This window comes from Myotis daubentonii, chromosome 4 (genome assembly GCF_963259705.1).
Source record: "Myotis daubentonii chromosome 4, mMyoDau2.1, whole genome shotgun sequence".
NCBI classification, from domain to species: domain Eukaryota; kingdom Metazoa; phylum Chordata; class Mammalia; order Chiroptera; family Vespertilionidae; genus Myotis; species Myotis daubentonii.
In genome coordinates this window covers 14,401,480-14,410,253 of record NC_081843.1, presented here as the reverse complement: position 1 = coordinate 14,410,253, position 8,774 = coordinate 14,401,480, and the positions used below count along the sequence as shown (strand labels likewise).

The window sequence follows — 8,774 nt, the reverse complement described above, 5'->3', positions numbered from 1 at the left end:
CAGAGCGACTCTTCAGAAACTACGACTTCCGGCGACTCAGATGTCGCGGGACGGGATTGGCAACTTAAGAATCAGTCTATGTAGCAGGTAGGAGTCTGATTGGCTCTGTGCATCCGTCACTCACAGGTTTAATAGTCTCTTCGAAAGGGAGGCTCGCCCCAAAAAGAAATGCTGTGGTGCTATTGGTGGAAACAAGGAGTAGCGAGCCGAGCGTATCAGCATCGGGGGTGGAGGATGGTACTTCCGCTGGGATTGCCCAATCGCCGAGTTGGGGCAGTTTCTATAAAAGCTTGAACCTCAGCCATTCTCGCTCTTTTGGGATAAACTTCAAGGTTGAAGTGTGTTAGGTCCGTGTGCTACGCTTGGATTGGAGAGGACCTGAGCACCGAGTGAAGCTGAGGGGGTCGCCCAAACCCGTAGGCCGGCGTAGCCCCGGGGCCAGCCTCGGCCTGAGCGCCATCGTGGTCCTCGGCACTGTAACATGTTCCTTTCGCGCTCCCCTCCCCAGTTCCGGCGGGGAAGTCCGGACCTCCAGACCTGCAGCTCCCTACAGGTGAGACTGGGCCCGGCCTGGCTTTCCCGATGCCGCCCAAAGCCTATGATGAATTGCTTTATTTTCTGACACCTCGTATGAAAACTGCACGTGCAGTCTGATTATTTTGCAAGACTGAGGCTTTGGGCCTCCACCTGCCATGGGCGGGTGGGTCTGGGGGTGAAGACGGATGGGGAGAGTGGGCTTCTGTCTAAACTGCGGCCCTCCTTGCCTTTCAGTGCCGTTGGTGGGCTGGTTGGAGGCATTGAATGTGAACCAGCGTCAGTCAGTCCAGGTGCCTGGTGGTAAGTAAGGCTGGAGCAGTCCTGTGAGAAGCAAATGATCTTTTCATACATCTTTCATCCCAAGATGTAACCCAGACATTTTGTGACTTAACCTGAGACTAACAGTCCACATCTACCCGAAGTGCTTAGCAATAAAGCAAACGTGGTATGAGTTGATGGGGGTGCACGAGTCTTTATTTTCACACCAAATGACTCCGTGGGAGGACGGGCTCATCCCTGGGCAGCCTTGGGAAGGGGGTAGAGGCATGAAAGTGAAACTTAATACTTGCCACCTGCTGAGACAACCGCCATTTTTGCCTGTAAAGCCAAAAAAGGATTTTGTGTGCCTTTTGCCCTAGGGGGGGCGTCATGAGGTGTTTTTAATGTTTTTATTGATGTTAGAGAGGGATAGATCATCAATGAGAGAAACATTGATCTGTTGCCTCCTGCACGCCCCCACACTGGGGATTGAGCTCACTCCATGTCCCACCTCTTCCAGGTCAAAAAACAACTAGGCTCTTCTCTGGCCCCACAAAATAATTTTGAAATCTTAACTTCCACTCCCGGAGAAAAAGGGGTCTGGCTGGCAGCTCAGGCACATGCCGATGGTCTCCGTTGGTGAGATGACCAGCAGCTGCTCAGAGAGGATGCAGTCCCCCCAAAGCGCCCTAAGTGGGAATTCCAAGTAGACTCCCCAGGCCTCCGTCTCCAAGCCCACATGGTAACATGCCTCCTACCAGGGCTCCAAAAGACTGCCCACACGGCAGTCAATTATGAAACAGTTCAAAGACATTGCCCAAGGCCAGAGGGAAATTCTGCCCTTTTTCTCTCTCCTAACAGACAAAAAATTCACCGCCCTACATCCCACTTCTAGGGAAGGACTAATTTCTAAACAGGAATTCCATCTCTCAATCTGTACCAAACATCAGGCGCAAATTACAGAAATTATAGGACGTCCCTCAAACCCCACAAAAGGACCTTTTAACCCTTTGCAGTCCAATTTTTATTTTGGGGATTCAAACAGTCTGGTCCAAATTAATTGACGGGATTGAATGTTGTTAACCAGTTTGTGGTGTCTCAGCCTCCATGTTGGATTGAGAAGGGTTAAATATAGCCTTTAAGGTTTTAACAACTGGGATAAGGAGGCCAGAGTACAGAAACAAGAGATCAGGCTATCAGGGCTCCTATGGGAATAAGCCTTCTCTCAGGGTCAAAAGTCCCAAAACATTCAAATGTAACAAGGAAGGACATTGGGCTGAGGCCACACCCTCCCTGGAGCTCTGTCCCTGCTCAAGGCAGGGCTATATCCCTTCCTTCAGGACATTCAGACCATTTACCAAGCCTCCTGGGCTTGGCCAGAGAAGACTGGGGCCCTAGGGTAGCAGGTAAACCAATCTCTTGATATTCTGCCTTACTGGAATTTACAGACCTTGCTTACCTCGCAAGTCTATTGTGGGAGTGGGCCTGCTTTCTAAACCCCTGGTCACCCCTTTAAGTTGTCTCCAATAGGAATTCCCTTTAGTCGTTCCTAATTTCCCCAAGTGCTCAACCCCCATTCTCCGCTGAGACATTTTGTCAACCTCCCACTCCCTGCCTTCCTAATTAACCCAAAGTATGGCATACCTCAGCCCTTCCATTGCCTGACATCACAGCCAGATTTAAATAAAGCGGGGGAAAAAATCTACGTTTTCCTGTCAACATTTCCTATCCCTAGAGAACAGAAAGGGCTTCCAGCCTGTCATAAATGTCCTAAAACCTAATAGCCCCACCAACTCCCCATACAATACCCCCATTGTACTCCTCAAGAAACCAGATAGCTCCTACCACCTAGTTCAGAATCTTTGAGTCATCAAGCTGTCCTCCCCGCACATCCCATGGTACCCAACACCTCTCACTTCATGGTCCTGGACCTGAAGTATGCCTTCTTTGCCATCCCTTTACACTCAGACTCAGATTCTCTGCCTTCACTTGGACTGATCCCACAACCCAATAATCCTGTCAGCTGTCGTGGTGGACTGTCCTTCCCCGAGGCTTTTGAGGCAGCCCCCATCTTTTTGGACAGGCACTGGTGTCAGACCTTCCCAATCTCCATCTTGGCCCCAGTATTCTCCAATATGTAGACTACCTCCACCTCTGTAGCTCCTACTATCTCCCACCAACATACTACTACTCTCCTCAATTACTTAGCAGAGAAAGGATACCAAGTCTCAAAAAAGATTCAACAGTCAGCCTCCCAGGGCATTTACATGGGTCTCACCACAACTCCCCAACACCGTGCCATCATCCTACATGGAAAGGAACTTGCTGCCTCCCTTTCTCCCTCAAAACAAGACCTCTCCTTGGGACTCGCAGGGTACGTCCACATTTGGATCCCCAATTTCAGTGTCCTTGCTCATGCCTTATATCAGACACCAAGAGGTCCACTGACAGAACCTTTAAATCCCACCACTAATAGCGCATATTTCAAAAGACTTCAACAAGCTCTCATTTTGATTTCTCACTCAGACCTCTCCAAACCTTTCAACTAATGAAAACTAAATGCCAAACACAACCCTGCCGCTCTTACCCGTTCCTAACAAAGATCTCACATTCATGCAGAGAAATTCTTGACTTCAAAACCCCCCACTTCTCAAATACGGATCAGCCTTTATCTAATCCTAATGACACTTGGTTTATTGATGGTAGCTCCTGTTCCCAACCCTGTAGTATCACTCGATGGACTTGCTGAGTCAGAGTCTCTTCCCCAAGGAACTCCCTCCCAGCAGACAACTGACTGCCCTAACTCTGGTCACGGATAAGACCTTCCATGTATACACTGATTACAAATATGCCTTTCACATCATACACTCTCATGCCTCAAATTTGGGAAGAAGGGATTCTTTTTTAATATATATATATATTTTTCTTTTTTTTTAACAAAGAGGAAGGGAGAGGGATAGTTAAAAACATCCCAATCAGCTGCTTCCTACATGCCCCCTATTGGGGATGGAGCTCGCAACCAAGGTGCATGCCCTTGACCGGCATCGAACCCCCTTCAGTCCGTGGGCTGTCTCACTATCCACTGAGCTAAACCAGTTAGGGTGGGATTTTTTTTTTTTTTTAATCTTCACCTGAGGATATTTTTCCATTGATTTTTTAGAGAGGGAAAGACAGAAATATTAATGTAAGACACATCAATTGGTTGCCTCCTGCACATGCCTGGAGTAGGGCCTGGGCCAGGGAGGAGCCTGCAACCAAGTACATGCCCTTGACCGGGATTGAACTCGGGACCCCTTGGTACATAGGCCGATGCTCTATCCACTGTGCCAAATTGGCTAAGGCAGAAAGGGGATTCTTAACCACCAACGGCTCCCCCATAACGAATGCCCCCTTAATCCTCAGTCTCCTACAGGAAGCAGACCTTCCTAAGGCAGCAGCAGCCATACACTATGGCAATGATCCCGTAATACAGGGCAATAACTGGGCGGACCAGGAAGAACAGTGGCCCAAAGAAAACCCTCCTCTCAGCTCCTAGCTATTTATAACCACAATACACACCTGGGGAACTTGAGTCCCTCCTTGTTCTCGGAGCCACCCAGGAAAACCCCTAGATAAGACTTCAGGGCACACATGTCCTCCGCCAGGGACAAGCTCACCATATATTATGGGCCATTTATGACTCCTTACACAGCATACAGACCACTTATACAGCTTTTAAGACCTCTTATTACATGTCCTGACCTAGCTTCCTTATTACAAGATATCACCAAAACTTGCTCTGTCCGTTGTACAGTATCGCCACAAGGACACATTAGATCTTCCACACTCACCAGGCCAGGGGCCAGATTCCTGGACAAAACAGGCGAGATGCCCTAACTGGTTTGGCTCAGTGGATAGAGCGTCGGCCTGCGGACTGGAAGGTCCCAGGTTCGATTCCGGTCAAGGGCATGTACCTTGGTTGCGGGCACATCTCCAGTAGGAGGTATGCAGGAGGCAGCTGATCGATGTTTCTCTCATCGATGTTTCTAACTCTCTATCCCTCTCCCTTCCTCTCTGTAAAAAATCAATAAAAATATATTAAAAAAAAAAAAAAAGGCGAGATGATTTCACTCATATTCCCCCTATTAAAAGAAGAAAATATCTTCTACCCCTGGTAGATACCTTCTCAGGCTGGTTAGAGGCATTCCCTACCACATATGAGAAGTCATCTGAGGTTACACAACCCCTCATACAAACATGTCATTCCTTGATTTGGACTGCCCACCTCATTACAGTCAGACAATGGACCTGCCTTTATATGCCAAACAACCCAAGAAATCTATTCTGAATATCCAGTGGAACTTACATACCCTTTACTGAACCCAATCTTCAGACAAAGTAAAAAAGGCCAACTCCCTAATTAAATCCCATTTAACTAAATTAAGTCTTGAGACTAAGGAACCTTGGACCTCCCTCTTACCCCTCACCCTCATATGCATCCGAACAACTCCCTGGGCCCCATCCTTTCTCAGCCCCTTCGAATTTGTGTGGAAAGCCCTTCCGACTAGGAAATTTACCTTCCAAGGAAAACCCTTTAGGAGATTATATACCTCCTAGAGGCCCGATGCACGAAATTCGTGCAGGGAGCTCGGCCCTCGCGGCCCTGGCTTTGTCCAGAAGGTCACTTGGCTGTCCGGTCTAATTGGCATATTACACTTTTATTATTATAGATAACCTCGTCAGGCAACTAATGAGTGCATACAGACCAGATTTTTCCACAGCCCTTTACGGGAGAGATCCCTCCCACTCCCCTACAGCCAGGGGACTGGGTCCTACTGAAGGAAATGCATCCATCAAACTACAGCCCCAATGGCAAGGCCTATATTAGGCCTCTATCACTCCTCTGGCCACTAAACTGCGTGGCCACCCCACGGGGTTCCACTTTTCTAGGTTAAAACTGGTCCCCAGAACACCATCACCACAGAACCCCCTGTCATTGAAATCCCCCAAGATACTTCAACCACCAAGTCGGACCCACGAAACTTCGACTCACCTGCATTCCAGAGGAAGAAGACAAATGAGTGAGCACCTTCCTAAGGCAGCACATGTCCCCTCTGTACAACCCTCGATACTTCTGAGCCCCCTGAAAGCCTACCACCTCTCCCCCAACAAATGCTCTCATCTTAGCCATGGCCCCTCTCCTCCTCCATGTCTGGATTCTAACCTTTGGGACTCTTATTTACAAGGAGACTTCAACTACCCATGGAACAAAATCTCTCCCTACCCGGATCCAGAAAGCATCCTCATTTTCTCTTGGGGGAGCCCAAGCCCTGGACACTGGGACTAGCTCTCCTCCTTTTCCTCTGCCAACCCTGTTCTCCCACTCCCCTGAAAAACTTCCTCACCTCAATTCTCTTAACCGCACCCATTCTCTTCTAAACAAACCAAGCCCAGCACTAGCTCAAGACTGTTGGCTTTGCCTGTCCTTTTCTTCTGTCTACATTGCTATCCCGGTACCACTCTTTAAGTGGAATCAGGCAAAGGCCACTTTTACCTGTAAAAAGGAAAAAGGAGCCATTTTCCTAGATAAAGCAAATACTCTCCTAGGCAACTATCCTGCCAATCAGGCTTCTCTTCCATCCGCACTTACATTCAAAGCCTCGCCACCGTAGCTCCCACCTCCATACTTGTCACAGGCCCTGTCACCCTACACACCCCCCTAATTGCCCAAGTCCCTTTATGCTTTACAAGATCAGAGGGCAATATATTAATAGGCCATCTTCCATCATCACCTTGCAACACCACAGTTACTCTAGTGAGGGGGAATACAGGGGGCGCCTGGGGGTGGGGGTTAGCAATCTGAACCTGTGCTGGTAACCAGTGTCCTAATGCACAATCTTGTTAGCCTATAATTAAGTCACTGCCCCTTCCTTAGGCAATAATCTGTTTTCCTAAATACTCCCAGTTTACAAAGGCCATAAACCAAGAATGTAACAGCTTAGCTAGAGGGGAGGTCACTGGCAGCACCCAGGCCAGGCCTCTGGGTGTACTCTCATTTCCCCCACCCCAACCCACAGAGGGACTGCAAAGCCCCCCAAAAGTCTAGAGCCTGGTCCATATTTGGGGAGACAAACCAAGGGGACAAATGGGAGAGACTCCACATTCAGCACTGGGGCTTTGGAGAACTCCCCCGAGTCACCTGCAAATAAAGAGTTTTTCCTGAACCTTCTGAGTACCCGTTGTTTATTTTTCGGTCGCCTGGTAAATTCTGAAACTCCAGAACTCCTGATAGGCCGTTGATCCCAGTCGGTCAACTAGCAGGTCTCATCAGAGGCCAGTGGTCATTTCCTACGGCCGGTCTGCTTTACTGCCTACCCAGTCATCCAAGCCCAGGGCATCAACTGCTCCTTTCTTTCCCTCTTGCTTTCCCCTGGGTGACAAGCCATTCTAGCATTCCCGCCCACTCTCACTGCACTAAAACCTCAACCACTCAGCTGTCACTCCTTATCGGCGGCACTTTGGCGACCACCCTTATGATTTGGAGCACAGAACCAGTAAAACAAGGGAAACCCATTACATACCCTCTATCCACCTTTTTTCCTCTACATTTCTCAGTTTGCCCGATTTGGGATTTTTTTCCCCTCTGGGGGGATAATGGCTACATCTGCCTCCCAACTAATTGAACAGGAACTTGCACCCTTTCTTATCTCTCACCCAGTGTAGATATAGCTCCCAACAACCAGTCTTTGCCCGTTCCCGTAACCCTTCACATTCGACATAAAAGGGCAATCAATACAGATAGTCCCTTCCTAGTAACCCTTGGAATCACCTCAGGAGTCGGGACTGGCATAGGGGGGCTGACTACTGCTCTCTCATATTTCAGAACCCTATCCTAGGACTTACAAGAGGGCTTAGCCCTAGCCGGTTTGGCTCAGTGGATAGAGCATCAGCCTGAGGACTGAAGGGCCCGGGTTCGATTTTGGTCAAGGGCACATGCACAGGTTGCGGGCTCCATCCCCAGTAGGAGGCATACAGGAAGGAGGCAGTCAATCAATGATGCTCATCATGGATGTTTCTATCTCTCCCTCTCTGAAGTCAATAAAAATGTATTTTTTTTAAAAAAAAAAGAGGGCTCAGACGATACTGCTAATAGCTACAATCCAAGACCAAATTGATTCCCTTGTAGCTATAACATTACAGAACAGACGAGGCTTAGACCTGCTGACAGCTGAGAAAGGTCTTTCTCTCTTCCTGGAAGAGAGCTGCTTTTACATTAACCAGTCAGGACTAGGCAGAGATGCAGCTCAGAGGTTGACAGAAATGGCCACCAAAATTAGAGAGCGTCAGTCCAACACATGGGACTTGGCTAAAAAATACAAATTGGTGTACCTGACTTCTTCCTTTTATGGGCCTGTTAACATTCATGTTCCTTAGTCTTGCCTTTGGCCCTTGTATTTTGCGCCACTTTTCTTTATTTCTTCAGGACCATTTCCAAGCTTTCACCAACCATCCATACAGAACCAGAACCTCACCCAGACGGGAGGGGACCAGTACCTCACAGGGGCTGACTACCAAGATCTGTCTCATTACGTCTTTGGCGCCCCATCCAGCCTGAAGCAGATACAGAAGAAACAACCTCTGCCCCCATTCCATAAACAAGATCTGGGCAAGCAGTGAACCAGACCTCCCCTAGAGCTTGTCCTTCCCTGCATGAGAACCTGGCTTTAGACATCCTCCTTGACTAAATGCAGTCACTTTCCATCCTGCCCGCCCAGAAGAAACCCACCCAGGGTCCTGTAAAGGCCCTGACCGCTCATGGGTGATGCCATTTTGGGACTCAGCCCATCTGTTTGCAGATGCCTTAATAAACTTAACATTCTTTACTTCATCGGGCCTCATGCGTTCCTCCTCCAGCAATCTAACGCTTAACTACAGGATTAATTGGCCACTGAGAGCTTTCCCACTGGGTCTTGTGGAGGGAAGTTGACCGCCCAGATCAC

At 48.7% G+C, this 8,774-nt stretch overlaps 2 long non-coding RNA genes and 1 other non-coding gene across 3 annotated transcripts; all 3 read left to right on the top strand.

The window, feature by feature from the left end:
- Positions 1-16: 16 nt before the first annotated feature.
- LOC132232937 (uncharacterized) lies at positions 17-993 on the top strand. Its single transcript, XR_009452515.1, has 2 exons — positions 17-553; positions 772-993. It is a non-coding gene; the product is annotated as an uncharacterized LOC132232937 (long non-coding RNA).
- LOC132233955 (small nucleolar RNA SNORD60) lies at positions 594-676 on the top strand. The gene has a single exon (XR_009452799.1). It is a non-coding gene; the product is annotated as a small nucleolar RNA SNORD60 (small nucleolar RNA).
- Positions 994-4,889: 3,896 nt separating the features above from the next.
- Positions 4,890-8,662, top strand: LOC132232938 (uncharacterized). The gene is made up of 2 exons (XR_009452516.1): positions 4,890-5,855; positions 8,258-8,662. It is a non-coding gene; the product is annotated as an uncharacterized LOC132232938 (long non-coding RNA).
- Positions 8,663-8,774: the final 112 nt, after the last annotated feature.